We start from the raw sequence: 10,816 nt of genomic DNA, 5'->3' as shown, positions 1-10,816 counted from the left end.
GTGGGAGGTTGACTTGTTACTTTAGTAATGGAGCACTTGGTTAGCGTGGGTTGTTTTTCGATAGACTTGTGTTTCTAATTTGCCATCATTTCCTCTGCTGATGTGGATATCCAGGAAGAGTAGTGTGTTGTTGTTTTCTTCTTCCCTTGTGAATTTTATTCCTTTGAAGATGTTGGTGATTGTTTCATGTGTCTTCTTTAGTTTTTCCTTTTTTATTATGTCAAAGGTGTCGTCTACATAGAAGATCCATACTTGAAATTACTTGCTGGTTATGTGGAGTAGAATGACTTAGCCCTGATTGACCAATTCAGAGAAGGGCTGACCAATGACCTAAGAGATGAGCTGGTAAGACAAGGTGCCCCAAATACCCTAGAAGAGCTATATCAGTGTTGTGTAATTATAGACGCCCAACTAGAAGAATTAAAGCAGGGAAGGATCAGGAAGGAGAAAAGATCCTACAATCTGCCTTCCTCCTCCTCCTCCTCCTCCTCCTCCTCCTCCTCCCCCCAATAGCTTTCTCAGATTCCAGCGTGGGAGAACCCATGCAAATTGGAGCAACCAAGAAATCCCTATCATTAGGAGAAAGGCAGAGAAGAAGGGATCAAGGGCTGTGTTTTACTGTGGGGTCCAGGGCACATAGCCAGATAAAACACATTTAAACACATTTCTGAATAATCATAAATGGAATTGGACTGCAATTCCATAAACTTTCACTGCAGAATAACAAACTCATTGAGACTAATACTTAAGCTTATTCCCAGATAAAATATAGGAAACCTATAACAATAATCACATTAAGCTACAGCAACAATTTTTGCAATAACGTAAGGAATTCTAATAAGTATATTATCAGTTTTTTCACTCCTAAGTCTCAGCCACATAAGTTGGTCATGCCAAATTCATATGAAGTGGTTGATTGTAAGAAATTTGGCAGATGGGCAAATGGAAATTGGAAGTGAATTCTTTTCCTCATGCACCTCTCCTTTTTTCCACAAAACTAATTATCCTTGTTTCTCTCTCTTGGAAATCCACCAGGAGAGAAATACATAGCTGGAGGAGAAATTGCTATAGCAGAAAGGGTCCCTTCCTGCTAAGGATGGGCTTTAAATAACTGCAACCCTACACTAGTTATATTAATGTGAGGTTTGGAGATCACAAAGCAGGAAAAGAGGATCCTGGGACCAGATGTGACCATTTGGTAACCACTAATCATGTGTAGAGCCAGTTTGGTGTAGTGGTTAAGGCACCAGGTTAGAAACTGGGAGGCCATGAGTTCTAGAAATGCCTTAGGCACAATCACCAGAAGTCAAAATGACTCAAAGGCAAAAAAACAAAAACAAAACAGGTATAATCAGGCCAGCTGAGAAATTGAATGCAAGTGCTCTGTTATAAAAGACTGAAGATAGAAACTCAAGGTTTGAACCTGGGGACACACGCCCACACAGAAAGAGAATCAGATTTTTAGCTTTTGTAGAAGCTGCTTTTTGTCATCGTGATTGCTTGTATCTGCAATGAAGTATCTACTCAAGCAGAGTTCCTGTCTTCACGTAAGACCACCTAGTTCCAGAGAAAGAATTATTGCACAGGTCTTGGGAGCATCCTCTTGTAGCTAGTTTCAGTTATTTGACCTAACTCTATTAACTCAATTAGTTTCAACTGTTTGACCTAATTCACATTGCCACTATTATCACTCCTCATTTCTTCCTCAAAAGCACTCTGAAGCTGACCTCCAACATTTTTCCTGGCCTCTAAACCTCAATGTACTGAGAACACTATGAGCCAATCCCAATGGGGGAAAAAAGCACTCAAGCAATGTGGCATTGCTTCATTCACATTATGTTTATTTCATGTGTAAATTAGCCCAGTGGTTTTAAAAAAAAAACTGCTATGAGAGCACTACAAACCTACTACTGCACTATTCCTTCATTACATTTAAATGCCATGAAATAATAGCAGCTGAGCAGCTGATCCTATGCTTTGATCTCAGACGCCCGACGGGAACAGGGCAACTTCCTGCCATGGGAAGCTAGCCCATCCCTAACTTCTTCAGAACTTCAGTGTAGCCAGAAATATATTGATTCCACTGACAGAGATTATGCTATGGGACAGCATAGCTGGGATACTGATTCATGAGCAACACAAAGACCCACATGGAAGTGCTCAAGCACTAACTCCAATTATTGCTTAAGACTGAAGTCAGAAACACTTTCAAACCAGAAAGTCAAATCCACTGTGGTGAATTTCAAAACACTGAACACTGTACACATCAACCAGCACTCCTTCCAACTGCACACAAAAATCAGCATCTTTCCTTAGTTCTCATGTTACATTGTTTTTTTGCTTTAGTGAGCTTTTTAAAAAAACCTGTGCAGGGAACTGTAAAGATGCCTTGATGGTGGGTCAAAAAGACCACTGAAAGGATAGCATAGCCTGCAGCTGTTTACCTGCTATATGAAGTGGAGAGAGTTAATTAGGCAAGAGACAGAATGAGGCAAGAGTTACTGCCAGTGGAAAACAGCCAGTCCTTAAGCTCCAGCAGTCCTAAAGTAAAAATCACCTTTGCTGCAGTTCATCTTATTTATGTCATAACTGAGCCAGAAATAATTCAAATTAGCTGTCTAACAAGAGGCTGCCAGATCAAAGGACCCCAGAACCAGTTTGGAAGAGACATAAAGGACATGTGTGGAAAAGTTCCTGCGGCTCAAAGGCTGCACCCCAAAAACAGGCAGGACCAAGGACATATTTTGGGAAGGGGGCACAGGGGTTTTAAGTGAAGTCCATTTAACCCCTGCCCAGACATCATCATCATGCCCAAAATTTTAGATTCACCCACTTTAGGTTGCAATTCGGAGCCCATAAAAAGTCTGCTAGTGCAGACTTTGAGCCCCCCTGCCTTAGAAGATCCCATATTATTCTTTTCTCTAGTCTGCCCTTTCTCTTTACTGGGAGAGAAAAACTATTTTGGCATGCAAATCTCTGCAAAGCAAGATGGTGAGAAAACTTGTTGTTGAATCAGATTTGCTATGGCACGGGATATTTTACACTTAACTGTACAAGTGATAAAATCTTTTTGGGCTTCAGTTGTGGAAGAAGTAATAACCACACCAGCTTTTCTTCTGTGCCACACACTCAATTCATACAATTATTAATTTGCTTGAAACAAGAATACCTTCACCCACCCACCCCCATTAAGCAGAATAATGTTGAAGAGATAATATTGCTCTTAAGCTTGTAGCTGTTCTGGAATTCTACAGAATGTAGCCTGAGGAAAGAGGAGAGCTAGAGATATAAATAATTTGTTCAGAGAGTGTTGAAAGCAGAGGCATGATAACAACATTATGGCTCATAGTACACATATTCAACCCACTGTTATTTCTAGCCACATGTTTGACAACTTTTTGTGATTTGTCTAACAGCTGCAATACTGGTTTGGACAGAAACAACTACTGATCAAAAGAAAATAACATAATCACAACTAATGCCTCTACTGTATTACTTTCAGCTTACACAAAAATGCTATCTGTCATCAGCCAACAGCTACAAACCTTACTGCCCACATTCAGGAGATCATGCCTTCAAATCAGACACCTAAGATTCCAGCCTTAATCTTTAGGTATTTGTTTTGAAAATGTCTTTGTGTCTTCCCATCAGGGGTATTTTTGTTAATGCGATTATTCATAATCAGTTTTCCATCCTAATAATAATGCATATAGTAGATGCAGAATTATGACTTCACTAGATTAAGAGGAATATAGCCACACTAAAACTAAGAGAACGATATTTTTACAGACAGGGGGATGCATCCTCTTTGCAAAATGAAATGAGGTTGGTTGATTCTCACCAAATTTTATGTAAACCAGAACATTTTATTTATTTGGTTTATATTTACTTTTCTGCTCTGGCAAGCACTCAAGGTGGCTAACAAAGCTTTTTTAAAAAATAGAATATAAAATTTTAAAATACTGATTAAAATTAACAACAAATTAAATAGTAAATTCATCTAGCAATGAAAAGCCTGGTGAAAGAGATGTGTGTCTACAGACTTCCTAAACTGAGTGGGGGCCAACACAATTCCCAAGTGAGTGCACTCTTGTTATTTGAGAACGTTTGTGTAGATGGTTGCTTAAGAGAGGCAACGATTCTAAAACTGGTAATGTATAATGTATCAGCATTGTATAAAGGCAGAGACAAGGCAAGGCACGTAATCAGGAAATGCATTTATGTGGAACTCTCTTCCATAGTGGGGAAGAACCTATTACATCGGTTACCATCACTTAATTGGTTATCAAGCACCTAATGAATCCCTCCAGTTTTCAGCAGATGCACAAGGAATTTCCCAAGGATCTGGCAGGCAGTTCAAGACTCTGGTCACCCACTGGAATAAGGGAATGACTAGTGTGCCTGCCTGGATTGCACTAGAACAACTTCTCCTCTCTTGTACTTCCACTGCAGCCCCTTGGCTTGCTAAAGAGCTCAGAGAAGTGAAGCGGCTAAAGAGACACCTAGAATGTCACTGAAGAAAGACCCATCTGGAGTGTGACTAAACTCTGGTAAAAGCTCATGTTCAAGCCTACAGAGAGGTGATTTGAGAAGCAAAAAGGTGTTATTTTGCCACCCTGATTGTGTCTGCTGAATGCCACCCAGTCCTCTTTAAAGCTACACATTCTATCTTGGGGAATAATGATCACCAGGACTGAAGGCCCACTGTGAAGCATTGGCCAATGAAACTCCTCAGATTTGAGAAGAGTTGGGCTCTAGCTAGGCAGTGCTAACACGGATGCCTGGGATTTCATATTGTGAATGATTTAGAATCATTCTGAATCTGTGAGTTCTAGAGAAGCAAATAGTGACTTTGTAGTTTCATCTCCACCACTCTCAATTTGAATCTCTGCATCTCATGGTTTGTAAACTCTCCCATGAGGTGACAGGGTGTTGGATCTGGACAGTAGTCAACACTTCTTTGAGTGAGAGGGTATTTCTGTCATCTGAGAAAGAAGCTGTGGTGCATCCCTGCCTGAGAAGCTTTCATTCAATCCCAATTGTTTTGGGTAATTTTAGATGTCTCCAACCTTTTTTTTCTTGGAAAGATTTAGAGAGAATGGTAGCCCTGCAGAGAGTTCTAGATGAAGCAGATTATTTGGACCCTTGGCAGTCAGGTTTTGGACCAAAGTACAGCATGGAAACAACATTGTTCATCCTTGTGGATGACCTATAGAGAAACCACGACCAGGAAATATAACTGGCCTGGTCCTCCTTGATCTCCCAGCAGCTTTCAAAACCATTGACCATGATATCCCACTGGATTGTTTCCAAGGAATAAGAGGGAGGGATGGTGCAGTGGTTCTCCTACTTTCTGAAGGGGTAGTTCCAGTTGGAGAGGAGAAGAGTTTTGGCCAGAGACCTCTGCTCTGTGGAGTAACTCAGGGCTCTCTTCTTTTTATAGCCAGCAGTGAAGGTAGAAGTTGTGGAATATTTAATGCTGGACTTCTCTCTAATTCCCTGATTTTTCCTTCTACAGCAATTATTCTCTCCAGAATTATATAATTGGAACAAATGTTAGGTTTTTAAAAACAGGAGCAGTAGTTGCCAATAAGGTGATTTTCCTTCAGTATATTTTGAAGTTAAGGAAGAACAGGAAAAACAACTGGCTTGAAAACACTTCGATTTCTTCTCCATTAAATTTCTCTCCACATATATGTTTCCTTTCTGGAGTTAAATTTTCCCTCCAGCCTTGTAGGAAGGAGCTTTAAAGGAAAAGGATATTCTACCAAAACCCGAAAGATACTAGCACATTAGTTCATCCTTGCAGACATACTGCTAGTCTCTGAATCTGACATGAATGCATAAAAGAACCGGCTGGAATGGCTAGTGCGCGGTTCAATGGGGAATGCAAACCCTGGATATTGAATTTATTCTATTAACCCTGGATAAATGGGTAGCGTGAACACAGTAAGTTCTCCTCTGATTATTTTTTATTATTATTTTCAGAGAACAATACACCCTCCTTCAAAACAAAGGGTTGACGCTTCCAATCTTAAAAACCAAATAAGAAAGGAAAGCATCCATTCCAGTTTGCTTTTGCACATAGAGTGGGAGGATACCATCTTGTCCTTCAAAACATTTACTTGGGCCAGTCGACCATGACTGTCTCCAAACTGAGAAAATCAGGCTGCTGGGAATTCACACACACAAGCACACACTTTAAAAACAAAAGCTTTTTTTTAATCCCCTATGTTTAATACTGCTTTTAATACTGACTGGAGGGAAAATAAGAAGAGGAAAATTATGTCTATAGGCATGTGTATATGAGAGTGTAGGGGATGGGGGGGTAAAGACAAAGTTTTCGTGGACTGTCACGGCTGAGAACAAAGGATCGGAAGCAATTTGCTCTCCACACCTTAACCCACTTACTTTTCCCCTCTGCTGCCATCTTGGCCTTATATAAGCCAAGCGCTCTCCTAAATTTGCAACCACTTATCCAGTCAGAAACTCCGGCCTGTCTGTTACTTCACGCTTACGTTTTCCCTGCACAGCGCCCTCTTCAGGATCTCAGCAAACACACAGAACACAGATTTTTTGCCCTTAAAACCTGATGATCTCATCAGGCCATCCAGCCCAGGCAGCTTGCTTTCTGCTGGTAATTGCCAATTACCGGCCATGAGCGGACTGGCCGCAACCTGCTGCTGTTGGACTGATTTCGCTAGCAAGTAATAATTAAAGTCTTGTTTTCTTTTTTTCTTTTGCTAATCCCTGCTTGATTTTTTTTTTAAATCTGCAAATCGAGTTAATTGACTTCACTAGCTGTGGTACAGCTACTCCTACCCTCTCTTACCATAATGTATCTACCGACTTAGAACATTTTTCCCATAAACAATTAGTTGTTGTACAGTACACTTTCCCTTAAGGAGTGATATAAACCCTATGTCAAGTCCATGAAGTCCAAACCCTGATTCAGAAGAATTCTCATGAAACCAGGCCTGGTTCAGATAAATGCTCCTTTATTAGATGGTACATGCAGCTTGAAACAAAGCATTGCTAAAACTAAAGCCTGGGTAAACTTCCCTCTATTTATCCCCCCTCCCCTTGTTGCCCTGGTGCCTCAATTCCTTTTCACCTGGTGGTGACCTCTTTCCTTCCTCCCACAGATACATAGCTCCTTCCTGGCCATCAGGCCCCCACTGACCTTGCCTGCAATCAGGTCCGGCCTCATTGCCCATATAAGGTTAAGCTCCTCACCATCTCCCAGTACTACTCCAATTACAACCATTAACTACTAGCCCCCCTCCCTAGTCACAATTGGCAGAAGCAAATCAATCAAACTCCCATTGACTGCTATGCTTTGTAAATTAACAATTGTTGGTTGATGCAGGTTCTGACACCCTAATACAAAACATCAGTTTTAGAAAACCAAAACTGCTTTAGAAACTACATAATGTGATCTCCAGTATGATATTATGGGCCTTATCAGACTAGTGTTCCAACTTTAAGTGTTTTTTTTAATGCATAAAAGTGGGGTAGGTCTGAAGAGAAGGAACATGCACATGAAGGCCCATCATCTACAGATAGTCCTCAGCTTACAAGGGCAATTGGGACAGGAATTGCTATCCCTGAGTGGCCCTGTCGTAAAGCATGATGTCATGTGATTGTGTTGCTTAGCAACAGCAATTCCGGAAGTCCCGGTTGCCATCATTAAGCGAGGACCACAGGGGTTGGGAAGCAAGGACCTCACATGACTGCAACTTCTGGCTTCCTGCCAACTTCCCCACTGACTTTGCTTTGGGAAGCTGGTAGGGAACATCAGAAATTGCGATCACATGACCACGGCTTGCTGAGAAGTTGTAATCGCAAGCCAGGCCCTGAGCGCCTGGATCACAATCACTTGACTGCAGGGATGCTGTGACAGCTGGAATTCTGATGACTGGTTTTAAGTCCCCCTTGTTCAGCGCTGTTGTAACTTTGAACAAATGGACGTAGCCAGAGGACTACCTGTACATACTATACTATCCCATATTGCAGGGACAGGCAACCTGAAGCCTAGTGGTGGATTCCTAGCACTCATTTTGAAGTTTTCAGAGCCTCTGCAAGATTGCTTCACCAAGAACATAAATACCCGGGATCATGATTTTCAGTCCTTTTTTGTCCTGAAAAGGTGCAAAATAGATGGCTTAAGCCTATATATAATTTAATGCATCCATTTTGCACTTGCCAGAAAAAAAGGCCATTTTTTTCCACTTCTACTCCCACTGAAATTACTGCAACGTATACATGCTCCTGCAGTTGTCAGAGGTATCCCCTCCAAATTAACTGCAACATTCCAAAAAAAAAAAAAAAAATTATAGATTTTCACAATATCACATTTTCTAAGATTAATTCTAAAACTAGAAGTGAGGATTTCTAAAAGAAAATTGGCTGCAGGAAGTGCTCAGTAATCTGCACACATGCTTCCCATTTGGTCTCAACAGTGGACCTCTTTGTGAACTGTTTGATCAGTAACTGGAGCAGGTCTTTGTTTCTGAGACATGTTTTCATACCTATCCCATCCACTTTGACCTTTACCTTATTTGTTAAGCCCTGTTCAATATCACAATTATTTTTTCTGAAAAAAGAATACTGTTGAATCTAGCTTATTTAGTTATTCACTTGCCCTTTCAGAATAACTAGGTAACCTTTATATTTCATTGTAATGTCACTATTAAATAACCTTATTTTTTAAAAAGTTGTAACCAGCTTATATAGTTCCAGCTGATTCTTCTGTTACTCAAATAGCAGACAAACTATTGCTGTTAGAATTAAATAGCTTTCTAGGTATAAACAAGTTTTTAATTCTGAAAATTCCTATCTAAATATTTCATCAACTGCCCTACCTGGCATTAAACCTATTTAGAACAGTTTTGATTTATGCTTCATCTTTTCATAACTGTATTTTATCTTAACATCAGACTTTCCTTTTGTAGCCTTTATTAGCAATATTTTTATTAATAACATTAAACTAAGAATTATTAAATATGCTTTGAATACTCTGTATTAATGCATGACAGAAGTTTATACATAAGGTCACAATCAACTGTTAATCTGTATTCCTTACAAATTCAGCTGCTGTTTACTAAACTTTCTGTAAGATTGCCAGCTTTTGTCTGTCAAAAGTCCTGGGCTTGTAATGCTGCCTGAGAAAGAGAAAAAAGAACTCTATACAACCAGTTTCTGTAGCAAATCCCACACTGCTAACTTTAACTCTCTGTGTTTGGAGCAGTGTTCTTGGCTTCAGTTTCTTGGAACACTGTTCTTCTGTAATGTAATAAAAAAATTAATATATATATATTTTCTCAGTCAACAGAGAACAGTCTTAATCTTTGCAATGCAGAGGCATTTTCCTGGCATTCTACTGTGCTGTGCCCAGATAGCTAGTTATATCTAAGAGATGTACAAATGTTTAATGTTTTATGGGCAATGATAATGATGTTGGGATTTCTTTCACCTATGTCAATTCCAAATTGTAGCTTAGTCTACTGGAAAATCATCATATTTCAGGATGCTTTCTCCAGACACTAGAACAGGTCAGTGTTGCAAAGAATCTCCAATGGGCATAACTTAATACATGCATCCTGTCTGATACATAGTTTGCTAACAGACGGTGAGCACAGCACCATTCTTGGAGCTTCTATGACTGCCTTTTCTCTTCCTCATTGCTGCTCCTCTGAATATTTGCATGTCTTAATCCACTTACCTGATGTGGATTATTATTTGCAGAAGCCTATGCTAAACAAACAAGAGTGTTCTATTGTGGGGCACACATGACATTTTGGTAAGGGTTTTTTCCCTCTCATTGTATATCTAACAATATACACTCAGTGTATATCTAAAAATATAAAGTATGAATGAAACAACATGTTTGGATATAAATACAGGTGCACATCAGAGGACTAGGGGTGCTGTAACTCCTTGCCAAGTATATAATCACACAGTTGGCTTGGTCATCCTGTAATGTGTGGCATCATTTTTTAGGCTTCCTTCATGGAGAAGAAGGGGATCATCACTGATATTTCAACCCACTGAGAATGAAAAAAGGGTTCACAGTTTTTAATACATATAATCTGTTTGCTTAGTACACTAGCTTGGCAATGATATATGATGGCCAAGGAGAAAACTTCTAATTCTGGCACGATTATTTCAAGAATCAAATTCGTATTCTTAAATCAGATCTTGGCAAGAGTTTCTTGAATCCAAGAAAACTAGTCTTCCCTTGGGAGGAGAGGTATTGGACTCAAGGGATTAGAAACCAAGTTTTTATAACTTTAATTGTTGTCATGGACAACAACTCACTCCCATTTAGATAAGATCAAGAGGATGTGGGGAGCAGAGATAGGACAGAGGGAGGAGAAATGTTGACCATAACAGTTGGACAGCAAGCTATAAGATTCCCATGCTGAAGAGCCAGTATGGTGTAATGATTAAGATGTTGGACAGGCACAAGAGAGCCAGGTTCTAATCCACCCTTAGCCAGAGAAGCTCACTAAATAACTGAGCCAATCACTCTCTTTCAGCCCAATCTACCGCACAGGGTCGTTGTTCTGGGGAAAAATTGGAGGAGGTGCTGGTATATACATTGCCTTGAGCTCCTGAATGAAAGGCAGGATATAAAAGAGTCATGTGTTTTGTAAGATGGGCAGCTATATAAATTTGACAAATAAATAAATCTAATAAATAAAAAAATATGCATGGGAAGCTTGACAAGCACTCTAGAAACAAAGAGGTGATCAGCTGTATATCTCAGCCCATGGTGAGTTAAGCATGCCATGACCACCCTTTTTCAGTGCCA

The sequence above is a fragment of the Python bivittatus genome, unplaced genomic scaffold (genome assembly GCF_059951505.1).
Source record: "Python bivittatus isolate LINGU-HERP-01145 unplaced genomic scaffold, Pbiv_v1 ctg000960_np1212, whole genome shotgun sequence".
Classification (NCBI taxonomy): Eukaryota; Metazoa; Chordata; class Lepidosauria; order Squamata; family Pythonidae; genus Python; species Python bivittatus.
This window is presented reverse-complemented; position numbering follows the sequence as displayed.